The sequence below is a fragment of the Canis lupus genome, chromosome 37 (assembly GCF_003254725.2).
Source record: "Canis lupus dingo isolate Sandy chromosome 37, ASM325472v2, whole genome shotgun sequence".
NCBI classification, from domain to species: Eukaryota; Metazoa; Chordata; class Mammalia; order Carnivora; family Canidae; genus Canis; species Canis lupus.
The window spans coordinates 15679738-15693261 of NC_064279.1; the positions used below are offsets into that span (position 1 = coordinate 15679738).

General features: G+C 39.2%; 1 long non-coding RNA gene across 2 annotated transcripts in view; it reads right to left on the reverse strand.

Moving 5' to 3' along the window:
* Positions 1 to 4117: 4117 nt before the first annotated feature.
* Positions 4118 to 13524, reverse strand: part of LOC112656645 (uncharacterized) — a 50560-nt gene continuing 41153 nt past the window's right edge. The window contains exons 5-6 of one of the 2 annotated variants that reach the window (XR_004812588.2): positions 6855 to 6915; positions 4118 to 5743 (exon numbers count right to left, since the gene is read on the reverse strand). This is a non-coding gene — a long non-coding RNA (uncharacterized LOC112656645). The remainder of the gene's footprint in view (positions 5744 to 6854; positions 6916 to 13524) is intronic. The other variant, XR_004812589.2, reaches the window with a different exon arrangement.

Consider the following 13524-nt stretch of genomic DNA (forward strand, 5'->3'; position numbering starts at 1 on the left):
TATATCCAGATGCTTCCTGGGCATCTACGTTAGCATGTCCTATAGAAGCCTAAACTCATTGTGTCCACAATTCCATTCATCACCATTCTTACGACACCTTCTCAAAGGTGTCACCCATGTTCCCTAGGCTAGTCAAAGCCATCTTTCCTTATTTGGCAGACAAGTCAGAAATCAGACATCATCCCTACGTGGTGGTCTCCATCACCATTATTTTACCTCTTAAAAGTCTCTCACAAAATACTGCCACACAATACTGCTACCCTAGGCTAGCTGCCTATTTCCAGCCCATTGCCCCTTCAAGGCCAACCTCCATATTGCAATCAGTGTCCTTTTTGAATGCAAATTTTATTATTTTCTCCCTTGCTTAAATTTTAAAGATACACCCTTTCCCTTCTCCATGAAGTTTGTACTTTTACTGGGCTTATGCTCCTTCATGATTTGACCCCTCCTACTTCATCTTGAACCATCCCCCTCTGACTCTCTAGACCACATGCAGACTGGCTTCTTTTTAGTTTCTTTACCATACCATGTTTTCTCTCATTTCAGTGTGATACTTTTTCTGTCTGGAACTCTCTTTAATCACTCTCTCCTTCTTTGCCTGGATAACATTCATTCATTCATTCACCTAACATATATTTTGTTAATGTATTACAGTATTAGTGACACTCTGTAGTAGGCATTAAGGATAAGGCTAGTGAGTAAGATAGAGAAGTCCCTGTTCACTAACATTAGGACTGGTGCTGTTCTCCCCCCCCGCCAAGATTTTATTTATTTATTTGACAGAGAGAGGGAGAGAGGGAGCACAAGCAGGGGGGGCAACAGAAGGAGAGGAAGAAGCAGAACAGGGAGCCTGATTCAGGACTGGCCCCCAGGACCCTGATATCATGATCTGAGCTGAAGGCAGATGCTTAACGGACGGAGCCACCCAGGAATGCTGCTGTTCTAATCGTTTTTGTGTCTTCTGTCATGACAGACATCCAACTAAAGCTCATTCATGGATTCTTCAGGGAGGTCTAAGGGAAACTTTTCACTGTATCCTTCCTTAGGAAAGGATACTGAGTGGCTCACAAATCAAAAGAAAAGCTAAATGAGGCTTCAGAGGAAAAATATCCAAGAAAACTCTAGGATCTCGGGATCAGGAACCCTTGGATTGGCTCCTCATGTGCAAAGATGGGGTCTTTGGGCTTACATTCCCTGAGGGCGCTTCTTCAGCCTCTAGAGGTGTGGGAAACCTGAAGCATGTTTCTCAAACTGAAGCTCTAGGCTAAGTCAGCAGGCCTTTTTCACGGTAAGGCTGGGCTTGTGTTTCAGTCTCTTGTCTGCGCAGCGTCCTGGGGTGGTCCTTAGCACTGTCTGTCCAACTGTTACATTCCTATGAAGCTCAGGAATGCAGGCAACTTGGCCACCAGGGCCAGGTCATCAAGGGGTGACCCACGTGTGGATTACACATGCCCACAGACTTTAGCTGGGCAGCTAAAGAGTGTAGGGGGCAGGGCATGGTCTCTGGCTTCAGAAAGGCAGCAGGAAGGTGTATGGACAGCAGAGCCTGCAGGCTTCAGGAATGCAATGGGAAGGTGCCTCGTCCGTGCCTGTGTGCCTGCTTTAAGCTGGAGTGGGAGAGCCCTGCAACTGCTTGCCCTTGCAGCCCACCCTGGGGCCAGGCAGCACTGCAACCACCCATGCTCTCTGGCTTCAGCAAAGCAGTGGGATAGTGCTGCTGTTGGTCTTACAAGAGAATAGGAGGGTGCCACCTCTGAAGGTGCCTAATTTGTACTAGCAGGGTAGGTAGAGGGTGCAAGAAAATAGGGTCTGCCTCTGTTGCCTCCATCTCTAGGGAGAGTTGCAACTGTCTCCCACTGCTCCAGCAGGTATTTTTAGATTAGTAAGTAATCTCCTTTACATAGGAGATTACTAGGTGGGTTTTAAATGCTTGGCTCTTGCTGGGTCTTGGAGGGAGTGAGACTGCACACGAGCTCTTTAAAGGGGGACCCTCCATCTCCTAGGAGTCCCTTGATTTTCTGAGCCGGATGTTATAGGGGCTCATCTCTCTGTGCAGATCCCAGGTAGTAAGGTGCCTGGCGTGGGGCACCAACCCCTTACTCCTCCAAGAGAAGCCCTGGCTTGGTGAGACCCATCTCTATTGTGTGTCCCGACACGTGGAATGGGGTTTTGGGCAAGACCATGTGTCTGCTTCTCCTACCCATCCTGATGTGGTATTTTTGTCTTTTGTTGTGGAAAAGCAGTTCATCCAGTTTTCAGATCTTTTTCAGAGGAAAATGATCTGTATGTAACTATAGAGCTTGTGTGTCTGTGGGAGGAGGTGAGTTCAGGGTCTCCCTACACTGCCGTCTTGCAGAAGCCCATGGAGAAACACCCGATCTGGTTAGGACTCTTTTATAAGCCAATAGAGTATTAGGGCTACATAGATGCTGGGCGATCCTATATTACCAACCCTTTATTTTCAAGATGAGGAAGCTAAGGTTTAGAAGTGGTCATCCTGTCCAAAAGGATATGTTGATAATCTTTTAGCAACTCTACTAGGCTGAGCAATTGAACTAGTTATATATCACTAGTTGTATATCATAAATATAAATCCATAAATATTAGAGATCGAGAGGAATAAGTATCTGAGAGTGAGGTAAGGAAGGTAGTTTTGACACCAGTTTTGCCTCCTTCATCGTTTTCCATTAGACGCCATGAATAATATTATGAAATGTCATGCCAAAACAATAAAATGCCATACAAATGTGAGGCTGCATTTCTTCCTTCAAATAAGCCAGTTAAATATTGGCTAATTTTCTCCAAAAGTCATTTGTGCTTAAGGGAGGACCTTATTCTATTAAGCCTTAAAATCCCTCTGGTTTCAGATTTCTTAGCTCTTGTAAGCATTAATAGAGTTCAGAAGTAGACTAGGGTCACACTCACATAAAGTCAAGCACCTTTGTGGGCTGAAAAGCCCTGAGTTTCACCTCATACTTTGGTATGACAAAGGGACCTGTATTGCTTCTCCTTATAAGACAGAAGTTTCTAAAGAACCATAGGGCACGTGAGGGTGGGAAGACAGGCTGGAGAATAAGCTTAGTTCAGGGGTAAGCTCTGAAATGTAGTAGGGCCACAGTAAATCCTCTAGGAGGCACAAGAATATTAGGCAACCCCAGTCAAACACTGATAGAACACACCATTAAATAAATAGAAGTGAGTAACATACTCTTGAAATGAAGACAAATGCATTTTAGCTTGATTTTATTTTCTCATTTTTCCTTAGGGGGCCAAGTTGCCTAGGAGTCCCACAAGTGGAATTGCTATTAATCATGATCATTTACCTTCCAGAGAGGAAAAAATAAAGTTCAATGTGTGCAAGCTGTATTTCTAAAACTCTGATGCATTTGGAGACTGTAGCTTTATTCTTCCAAGGAATTACCAATTACAGAAGGACAGAAAAAAAGCTTATAATCAGGGACGTAATGTCAGACTTTTTGGCACTTTCATTTAGGACATTTATCGAACCTGAAAAAAAAAATTATTAGGTTTCCATTCCAGATTTGTTCCAGAGAAAGCTTTTCACTTCCCCTCCCATGACTCAGAATCTTAATATAAAACACACAGGGGCTACTGGATAGAAAAAGAACAGGATCAAAAGGGAATTTAAGGATCTACAATCATAATAAATATCACTCTGTGGACAAGGTAAGAATGATTACTAAGGATATCCTCAGGCCTGCCCTCCACACCTTCTCTACCTAACTACCTGCCTTGTGTACAAATATTGTGAGTATTCGGGGTCTGAAGACCAGTGCCTACTGGGGATCTGGTCATGCCCGAGGAACAACACTGAAGCCAGAACCTTCAGTCAGAGCCTAGACTGACTATGGCCAAATTCATCCTCCCATTCCTTCTCGTCCTTTCCATAGATATAGATATAGATTAGATATAGATATATAGCATATTTAACTGCCCAATGTTTAGAAAATGCCCAGTGGTAAATTCTCTTTCTAAAATAATGATCTAGGGTGCCTGATGGCTCAGTTGGTCAAGCGTCTGCCTTTGGCTCAGGTCATGGTCCCAGGGTCCTGAGATTTAGCTCACACTGGGCTCCCTGCTTCCCCCTCTCTTGCTCCCCCAGCTTGTGCTCTCTCTGCCAAATAAATAAATAAATAAATAAATAAATAAATAAATAAGTAAAAAGTCTTTTTTAAAAATAAAATAATGGTCTGATAAAAGCAGCTTGTGATAATCTATATTCTGAATAATTCAGGTTTTGTACATCTATGGCCACCTCTATTTCTAAGCACTAATGAAATCCTCTTTTTCCTTCTTCATTTAATTGATTCTTCACTTGTTCCTCACAATAACAAAAAAGATGGGTTTGAGGTTGCCTGCAATGTTATGTGGAATATAAATATAATAACAAAGAGATGAAGAAATTGGGGTGAAAGGAAAATTGGATCACGAAAATGAAAGACAGCCAGCGATGAGGTTAACACTTGGAAATACAAGTGATAAAGTTCTCTTGAAAGCCAGAGGTTGGCTGCAAACTTTGTTCTGAGCTCCTTGAGTAACAGGGGAAATGGGATGAGTTGAAATAGTGTCTAATAGTCAAAAACATGCGGTCACTCCTGAGAACTTTATACATCAGCTCTCCATGTTTTATTTAGTAGCTACAAACTTTTTTAAAAGAATATTTTATTTATTTATTTCAGAGAGAGATAGAGAGATAGTGAGAGAGAGTGAGTAGGGAGCCCAATGCGGGGCTCGATCCCAGGACCCTGGGATCACACCCTGAGTTGAGGATAGATGCTTAACTGACTGAGCCACCCAGGCGCCCCAGTAGTACCAAACTTTTGACCATTTTTGCCTCTCCATTCTGTAATAAACTGGAACAGGAAGATGGAGCAAGATGTATATACATCTTAGGCTGATTTGGGTTTGAGTTCCTGATGTAGCAGCCCTTCCTAAATTAACTTGCACACCAGAATCATGCAGAGAACTTTAAAAAATACACATTCCTGGGACCCACCCACGAAGATTGTAGTTCTGTAGGTATGGGATGGAATATATATATATTGGACGGAATTGGATGGAATATATATACATATTTTTTTCTCCAGATATTTCTGCTCTAGCAAGTCTAACGATATATATTTAGAAATTTCCACTTTGTCCTTGATGCTCATCACAATAATTGCACCCACTTTGCTTCAGATGACTAAATGCCCCTCCCTCCCTCCTAGCAGGGAGCCTAATTCTGTAAAATCTCCCATTGGCAGGTGTGGTCTACCAATGTTGGCCACCACTGACCTTCCCTGCAACGCTTCTGTCCCTTGCAGTAGCGTATTCTTCGCTGTTTTGTTCAGTAGTATGCTTTCTGGGCCTTCTTGTAGATCAGAATCATCTGGTAGGTTTTCCAACTTTTACTGGTATACCCATTATTGCCTACTTTCTTGATGCTTTTGAGCCTTCCTTCAACCACATGGCATGGAAAGATCCCAGCCAACCACATGGTTTTTCTCTGAAGCTGGGGTGACTCTGTATTGTCATCCCAAATTGGGGCAAAGGGTCTGGCCTTACATCTCTGACCAGTCACCAAACTTGGACTGCTCTCAGGAAGGCGATGTGAGTTTAGCTCAGGCAGTTCTCTTTAACAAAGAACAATCTCAGCTGCAGGAATCAATCACGAGCTGTCAGCCACCAACATTCCCGGCAGCTGGGGACATGAGTGCCTTAGTTCTGAGAGGGCGATGGCCTAGCACAGGGTCCATTAGAGAAAGGAAAGCAATTAAAGTTTTGAATTGTGACTCCCTTACATAAAATATGTAAAGTCTGATTTGTTTGCTGCTATATAGACAAATATAATATCACAGAATCATCTGAGACCGAGACTTAGGACACTAATATAAATTTGGAGAGATGAAGGGGAAATCATTGGATGGTAATCCAGAGATATAAATCCAGACATTCCTCCTGTTGGTGGTCACCTCTTTAAAAATAGTCTCTCCTCTCAGTCTAAGAGAGTCTGAAGTTATTAATTACAATTTCCCCAGGTCTCTATCCTGTAAGCACTATAGCCTATATTCCTAGAAAATAACAAGAATCAAAAATGTGCTATGAGTCCTCCTGGTAGGTGGATTGCAAGGCTATTTCCAGGCTTGATCAATTGTAAATTCTTCCACTGATTTATGAGAGCTGATTGGAGTGGGAGAGTGCAGGAGGGAGAGAAGAGGGAAAAAGCACCACATTAAATATGCATATAAATTATAGGATGCATCTTAATTTCAGAAATGTTAAAATGCGCATAATTATGCGCCTCAGTAAGGAGAGGATGCAGTATGAGGCAGTGGTGAGTGGTATAATAAAAAGACACAAATTATGAGAAAAGCCAGGGAAAGAAAGAACATTCCAGAAATAACAGGAAAAGGCTCATGGGAGAGGTAAAATTTGAATAAGGCCTCGAAGGAAAAAATATGACATGCTTAAGAATGTGTGGGCTCTTATGGTTATTGACCTTTAAAACATGTGTATTTATCTATTCATCCTGGTCTAACTCAGTAGATAAAAATCACACTTTACTGTTTCATTCTTCATTTTAGCTGAGTCTCATAGTGTATTACATTTGTGGGGATCTAATTATTGATCCACTCATATTATATTGTTATTTAACTATTTAAGTGACATTTGCATATACAGCATGTTATGGTGTCAAGAGACCTTGTAGCAAAAGAAGCCTATTAAAATATCAGTAGAGCAAATGGTGTTTACATTTGCTTTGCTACTTGTTAACATTTGCCAGTTGAGTGTTGTAATCTAGTAACAACAGGGACAAAATAATAAATTTGTAACTAATATGACATAGTTACCTCAAATATGCAGGAAAGCCATGGATACAAGGTAATTGCCAGTTACTATCACATTTCACATCTGTGTGTGGTAGAACCAGATAAGAAAAAAATTAATATTGTATGATGAAATCACAATATTTTGGCAAACCCGAAAACACTTTTGAATTAAAGCTCCTGTTTCTTCTACTTATAGAATTAACATGTGCTCATTGTAAAAAGATTTAGAAAACAGAAACAAGTGAAAATTAGGGTGAATTATTTACTTATCATTTCTTGGGGAGGCAGGAATAGTAATATGGCAATTGAAACCAGGAGTAATGCGATCATGGGGTGATTTTTTTAGTATTATGATAGAAAACCAGGTCTCAGATTAACACACACACACACACACACACACACACACACACACACTGCATTCTATAGCTCAAATCTTCTGGAAAATAATAAGTCTCCCTGTTTCCCACCCTCACTCCCCCCACCTTTCCTTATTGGTCTTTTTGAACAAACTAAGCCCTTGTGAATAACATGAATATCCACTTTTATAAGGCTTATAGAACAAGGAGCCAGAAAGGCTGCTATCCTAGTGCATGAGAGGCAGTTTTGAACATAACAGGAAATTCAAGATGATTTCAAAGCTGGTGTCATGGCACTGTCCTGAGAATTATTGTTCTTCCCCAGAAGAAATGCCAGACATTGACTGTGACACTTCAGAGTTGTTTTGGAGCAGGGCTTTTAGTTGTCATTGTAATGGTGATGTATAACATATAATAAGATTTGTTGATTTAGGAAAACCACATCACATATAAAAATATCCATTTATAACCATTTGACCAGTCTATCTTTAAAGGGATTTGACTGCATCTACTAAATCTCTCTAAAACTAAATCTCCCTTGTGTTAGTTGTGGGTCTGCTCTGTAAATCTTTTGGCAAGAGTTAAGATAGAAATGATCAGAGAGTGAAAGTGGAACTTTGGGCAATACACCTATGCACTGAATACTGAAGGTATGACCTAGAACAAGAGCCATTTCCTGAAAGTGAGCTGCATTATGGAGGCAGATGGTCACCTCAATACATGTCATTCACCATAACTTGTTCTGAACTAATTACCTAATGCAAGAAACAGATGTCCGGGGAGCCTCATAAATGATATAAGGGTGACTTTACAGTGTTGCCAAAATTATGGCAGTTATTAAAATGCCATTGATATCCCAAAATAGAAGGAAAAGTGTATGTTAAATAATATTTTATAACCATGCTTTCCTTTAAAGCATCCTATCAGCGGTAACATGACACATGCATAATAGTAACCATAAAAGAAGGCTATTTGTGAGATTGCTTACTCGGTGTAGGCGGTTGGGGTGCCTTTATTTAAACGATTGCTTCTGCAGAATAAAACAGTATTCCTATAACCTGCAGACTTAAATGCACCTCTGAAGGTTTCCAGTGCCCAGGTAGGATCTGTTCTTACAAATGCGGTAATGTTTGCTGTTTGCTTAAAAGGAATCCAGTTGTAAAAACTAAGACCTGGTCTAAAAGATGAGCTCAGGGTTCTTAACTCCCTATTTATTTTGGCCTCTGATAGATGAACACAGTATCTGTTCACCCCTGACTAGTTAGGGAGCTCTGATTTGATCAAACAGGTATCTTTTAACAAATCAGGTCTTCTAAGTGCTTTCTGCTTTCTTTTATTTTCCCTTATTGTTAAGAAGTGTAGCCAACATCTGAAACGTGTAGCAAGCCCAGTTACCGGCTACCAAGATTTAATAAATGCTGCTGCTTTGTCGTGTTGTTTCAGATCTTTTATGGGAAAGTGGTGGGAAGAACAGAACACTCTAGAGTTGAGAAAGACTTTCCCAAACCCGTTCTCCTCCTTCCCCAAGGAAAATCTCTATCTGGAAGTTGATGTTGCGTCCCTTCCTTTCCGTGATATTTGTATTTGATTAGGTGCTTGTGCATGTATAGGGGTACACGGTATAGATACATAGACCTACTCAGGATGCACAGAATAACGCACAGAATTAATACAATACAAATTCCATGACTTCTTTTTTTAATTGAACACTGTTTTCTAGGTCCTATCCATATGAACACAAGTGCGTCCAGGTCTTCAATTCTGGTTTAGAATTCATTTGATGAGATATATCATAGCTTTTTCACCAGGGTCTCTGTCCTTGAATGTTTTGGTCATTTCTAATTTTTCTTTAATACCAACAATGTTCCAATAAACATCTTTGTATCTAGAAGCAGAATTGCCTACTAGTAGAATTCATCTATTCTTCCCCCCCTCGCTCCCCTCCCCCTTTGCCTTATTTTTCTTGTTCATTTGAAGGAGTTATTTAAATTTCTTAATACAATTGTTGTTATATAATGCAAATAAATATCTTCTTCAGTTCTATGGTTTATTTTTAAACACTGCTTGTGCTCTCTTTTGTTCCTAGTGAAATGTATCAATCCTTTCTTTTCTATTGGTGCTTTTGTTTTATTAAAGAAATCCTTTTTTATTAGATTTAGGAAAGAGAGTAACTTCTGATTTCTAAAAAAAAAAAAAGAAAAAACAAACAAACAAAAAAAAAAACCATTTCTGATTTCTACTAAAGATGCTAGAGTTTTATTTTTCACATTTAAATCTTTAATCCACCTGGAATGTTTGGACATAACGTGAGATAGGGTTCAAATTTAATAAATTGAATTATAACTTGGTTATATGAAATTGGTTCATATAAATTGGTTATATGAAAACCAGCTTACTCATTACCAGTTCTTGCATATATTCCATTTTCTAAAAACTGATGTGTAATGTCATCACTTTCATACCTTAAGTTTTAGTGTAAGACAGACATTATCAGCACTCACCAATATCTTGCTATCCTATTGCTTCTGGATATGTCAAATACTACCTGCCAGCTCTTCCCCCGCTTGGCAGGGCCAGATAACTTATAATGACCAATGACCTGTGAGCAGAAGCCATGTGTGTAAACTTTGGGAATAGATTGAAAAATCCTTGATCAATCTTTCAGCTTCCCTGAAGAATGTGTGTTGAGATGGGAGAGCCACAAGAAAGAGCTACCTGATTGTTAAATCACCTCGTGGTCATCTGTACTAACAGCAGACTCTGTATGAGCAAGAAGTAAACTATAAGCACGAAACCTCTGAGATTTCTAGGCTAATTTGTTGCTGTAGCTTATCCTGATTAATACATCATGGTTCAGATCCTGGGCTCCCTGTTTGGTTCCATTGGTTTATTTGTCTGTCTTAGCATCAGTACCACACTGTCTTAATTATTTTGGTTTTATGGGAAGTCTTGGTTTCTAATAGGGCAAGTCTGCATCTCCCTTCTCTTTCTTATCTTCTTTGACTTGTTACCTTTGCAAATGAATTTTGGAATTATTATCAAGGGTAATGAAATTGCTGCCGAGGCTCTGATTAGAATTTTATTAAATTTGGTCTTTAAGTTGGGAAGAAATGACATCTTTATTATATTGAGTCTTCTCTCCAAAGGCATGATAAACCTTCTCCATTTATTAGGTTTAACTATATTAAAATGCTATTTTTTTTTTGGTAGCTCAAAAATGTGCAAAACACAAAAGTAGACTTGAGCAAATGGAAAAGACATCTCTTGTTTTGCTTAGGACATCTCAACCTAATCAAGATACTACTTCTCTCTATGCTAATTTTTTTAAAGATTGATTGATTGATTGATTGATTGATTTATGAGAGACAGAGAGAGAGAGAGAGAGAGAGAGAGAGACAAAGAGGCAGAGACATAGGCAGAAGGAGAAGCAGGCTCCATGCAGGGAGCCCGACCTGGGACTCGATTCCAGGTCTCCAGGATCAGGCCCTGGGCTGAAGGTGGCGCTAAATCACTGAGCCACCCGGGCTGCCCTCTCTATGTTAATTTTTAAACGAATGAGATCCTAATAAAAACAGCAGTACCGGGATCCCTGGGTGGCGCAGCGGTTTGGCGCCTGCCTTTGGCCCAGGGCGCGATCCTGGAGACCCGGGTTCGAATCCCATATCAGGCTCCCGGTGCATGGAGCCTGCTTCTCCCTCTGCCTGTGTCTCTGCCTCTCTCTCTCTCTGTGACTATCATAAGTAAATAAATAAAAAATAAAAAAAAATTAAAAAAAAAAAAACCACACCAGTACCAACTAGCTCTTTGTTACATCAGGACAAGTTGATTCAAACATAATAGGAGAAAATAAACACACAGAAATCACTAGAAAAATGCTGAAAAGAAAGAAGTATGAGAGAAGACTAACTCTCCCAGGTACCAGAGCTCCAAAGCTTCTATGATTAAAACAGAGCGGTACTGATGGTACATGAATAGATAGAACAATAGAACAAAACAGAAAGTTCTTAAACAAAACCACCTACAATGGAGAAATCTAGTATATGATGAAGTTGGTATCTCAAATTATTGGGGCAAAGGTTGGTTTTTCTACCATAGGATGTTGAAACAACTGGATTGCCACTTGGAAAAAGATGAAACTCACACTACACACAAGAATAAACTCTAAATTAACAGAGATCTATATGAAAAAATAAAACTACAATGACTAGGAGAAATGGATGAGTTCCTCTATAATCCAGATCTAAACAAAGTCTTTACAACCATGACTCAAAACCAAATACAATAAGAAACTGATAAATGGAGATTATTCTATTCAGTAATTGGTCAGAATTCTTAAAATTGTCAATGCCATGAAAGACAAAGAAAGAAAAATTTGAGAAATTCAGATTTAGTGACACTAAAGCAGCATAATAACTAAATGTAATGCATGATCCCAGGTTGGATCCTGTACTGGAGGAAAAAGATACATAATTGAAATAATAGGAAAAGTTGACTGTGGATGGAAGATTAAAGTCTTATGAATTAAAGATTAGATAAAAATATTGTTATTTTTGTTAAATTTCCTGGTGTTGATAAGTGGGCTATACAGTATTTCCATTATAAGAATATCCTGAAATGAAATACAAGCTAAGCTATTAAGAGATCTATCTATCTACCTATCTATTTTTATATAAAAATACAGATATTTGGGATGACTGGGTGGCTCAGTGGTTGAGCGTCTGCCTTCGGCCCAGGGTGTGATCCTGGAGTCTCAGGATCGAGTCCCACATCAGGCTCCCTGCATGGAGCCTGCTTCTCCCTTTGCCTATATTTGTGACTCTCTGTGTCTCTCATGAATAAATTTTAAAAAATCTTTAAAAAAAATACAGATATTTATTCAGGATCATGATGATCACATATGTTTTTTCCAGTTTTGTGCTGTTATGAACAGCATTGTTATGTACATTCAGGCATGTACCTTTTTTTGTTTGTTTGTTTTAATTTCTAGGGTTAAGTATCCTTTTACTTATTTTTTTTATTGGAGTTCAATTTGCCAACATATTGCATAACACCCAGTGCTCATCCCATCAAGTGCCCCCCTCAGTGCCCGTCATCCAGTCACTCCCACCCCTGCCCACCTCCCTTTCCACCACCCCTTGTTCGTTTCCCAGAGTTAGGAGTCTCTCAAGGCATGTACCTTTTGGTGCACACATGAAAGCTTTTCTTTATGGCATGTGCTTGGAATTAAACTGTTGAACTGCAGAGTATCTGCATTTTTTACTATATTGGAAAATGTGGGAGTGCCAGTGTACATTCCCACCAGCTGTGTATAGATGTCACTGACGCTCCACATCCTGGCCAACATGTGGGACTATATGACTTTACACCTTCTGCCAATCTGGCAAGTGTAAATGGTATATTTTTGCAGTTTCAATCTGCATTTCTTCCATTTCTAATAAGGGGACAACATGTCGTATGTCTATTAAATGTTGGCTCAGTTCGTGCCTCTGTCCATTCACTTGTCTTTTTTTACTTTCATGAGTTCTAACTATTTTGCACACTGATCCTCCATTTAATATATGTATTGTAAATATCTTCTGCCAATGAGTGGATTATTTTTACCCATTAATAATGTCCAGAAGTGTTTAGCTTTGGAGTAGTTAAAATAGAAATATTTACCTTTATTTTTTATTTTTTTTGTTTATCTGGTCATATTGAAGTAAATTTTTTCCTAACCAAAGTTCATAAAGAAAAATTATATTTGAAATTTTAACCTGAATTAAAAGGGAGTTTTGGGTTATACTGTGAGGGATCTAGTTCATATTTTCAATGCACAAAGCTAATCGTCCAAGCTCCAGTTATTCAAAAGTCCATCCTTTCTTCATTAATTTGCAAAGTCTCTTCTGTGATACAACAGTTTTCTATACATGGAGGATCAGTTTCTGGACAGTGTATTTTTGTTTGTTTCTCTCACACCAATAGCATGCCATCGTGCTGTTTTTATAACCACGACTTAGTATCTGGGAGGGCAAGTTACTCAATCTTTTTCTTTTTATGTGAAGTTTTTTTCTTGATCTTCAACACAAATTTTAGAATCAGCTTTTCAAGATACATGAAAAATCTGGTTGAGATTTTTATTGGAATTACATTGAATCTAGGTACAGATTTGGAGAGAATTGATATTTTTACAAGTTTTCCCACCTAGAAATGTAGTATATCCCTTTGCTTATCCAGTTTTTCTTACATGTCCTAGTAATGCGTTAGAATTCCTTTTATCCTTTGAATCTGCTTGTTGTGGGAGATCCCTGCTCCACATCAGTTCTACCTGCTATATTTACTGATAATATTCTCAAATT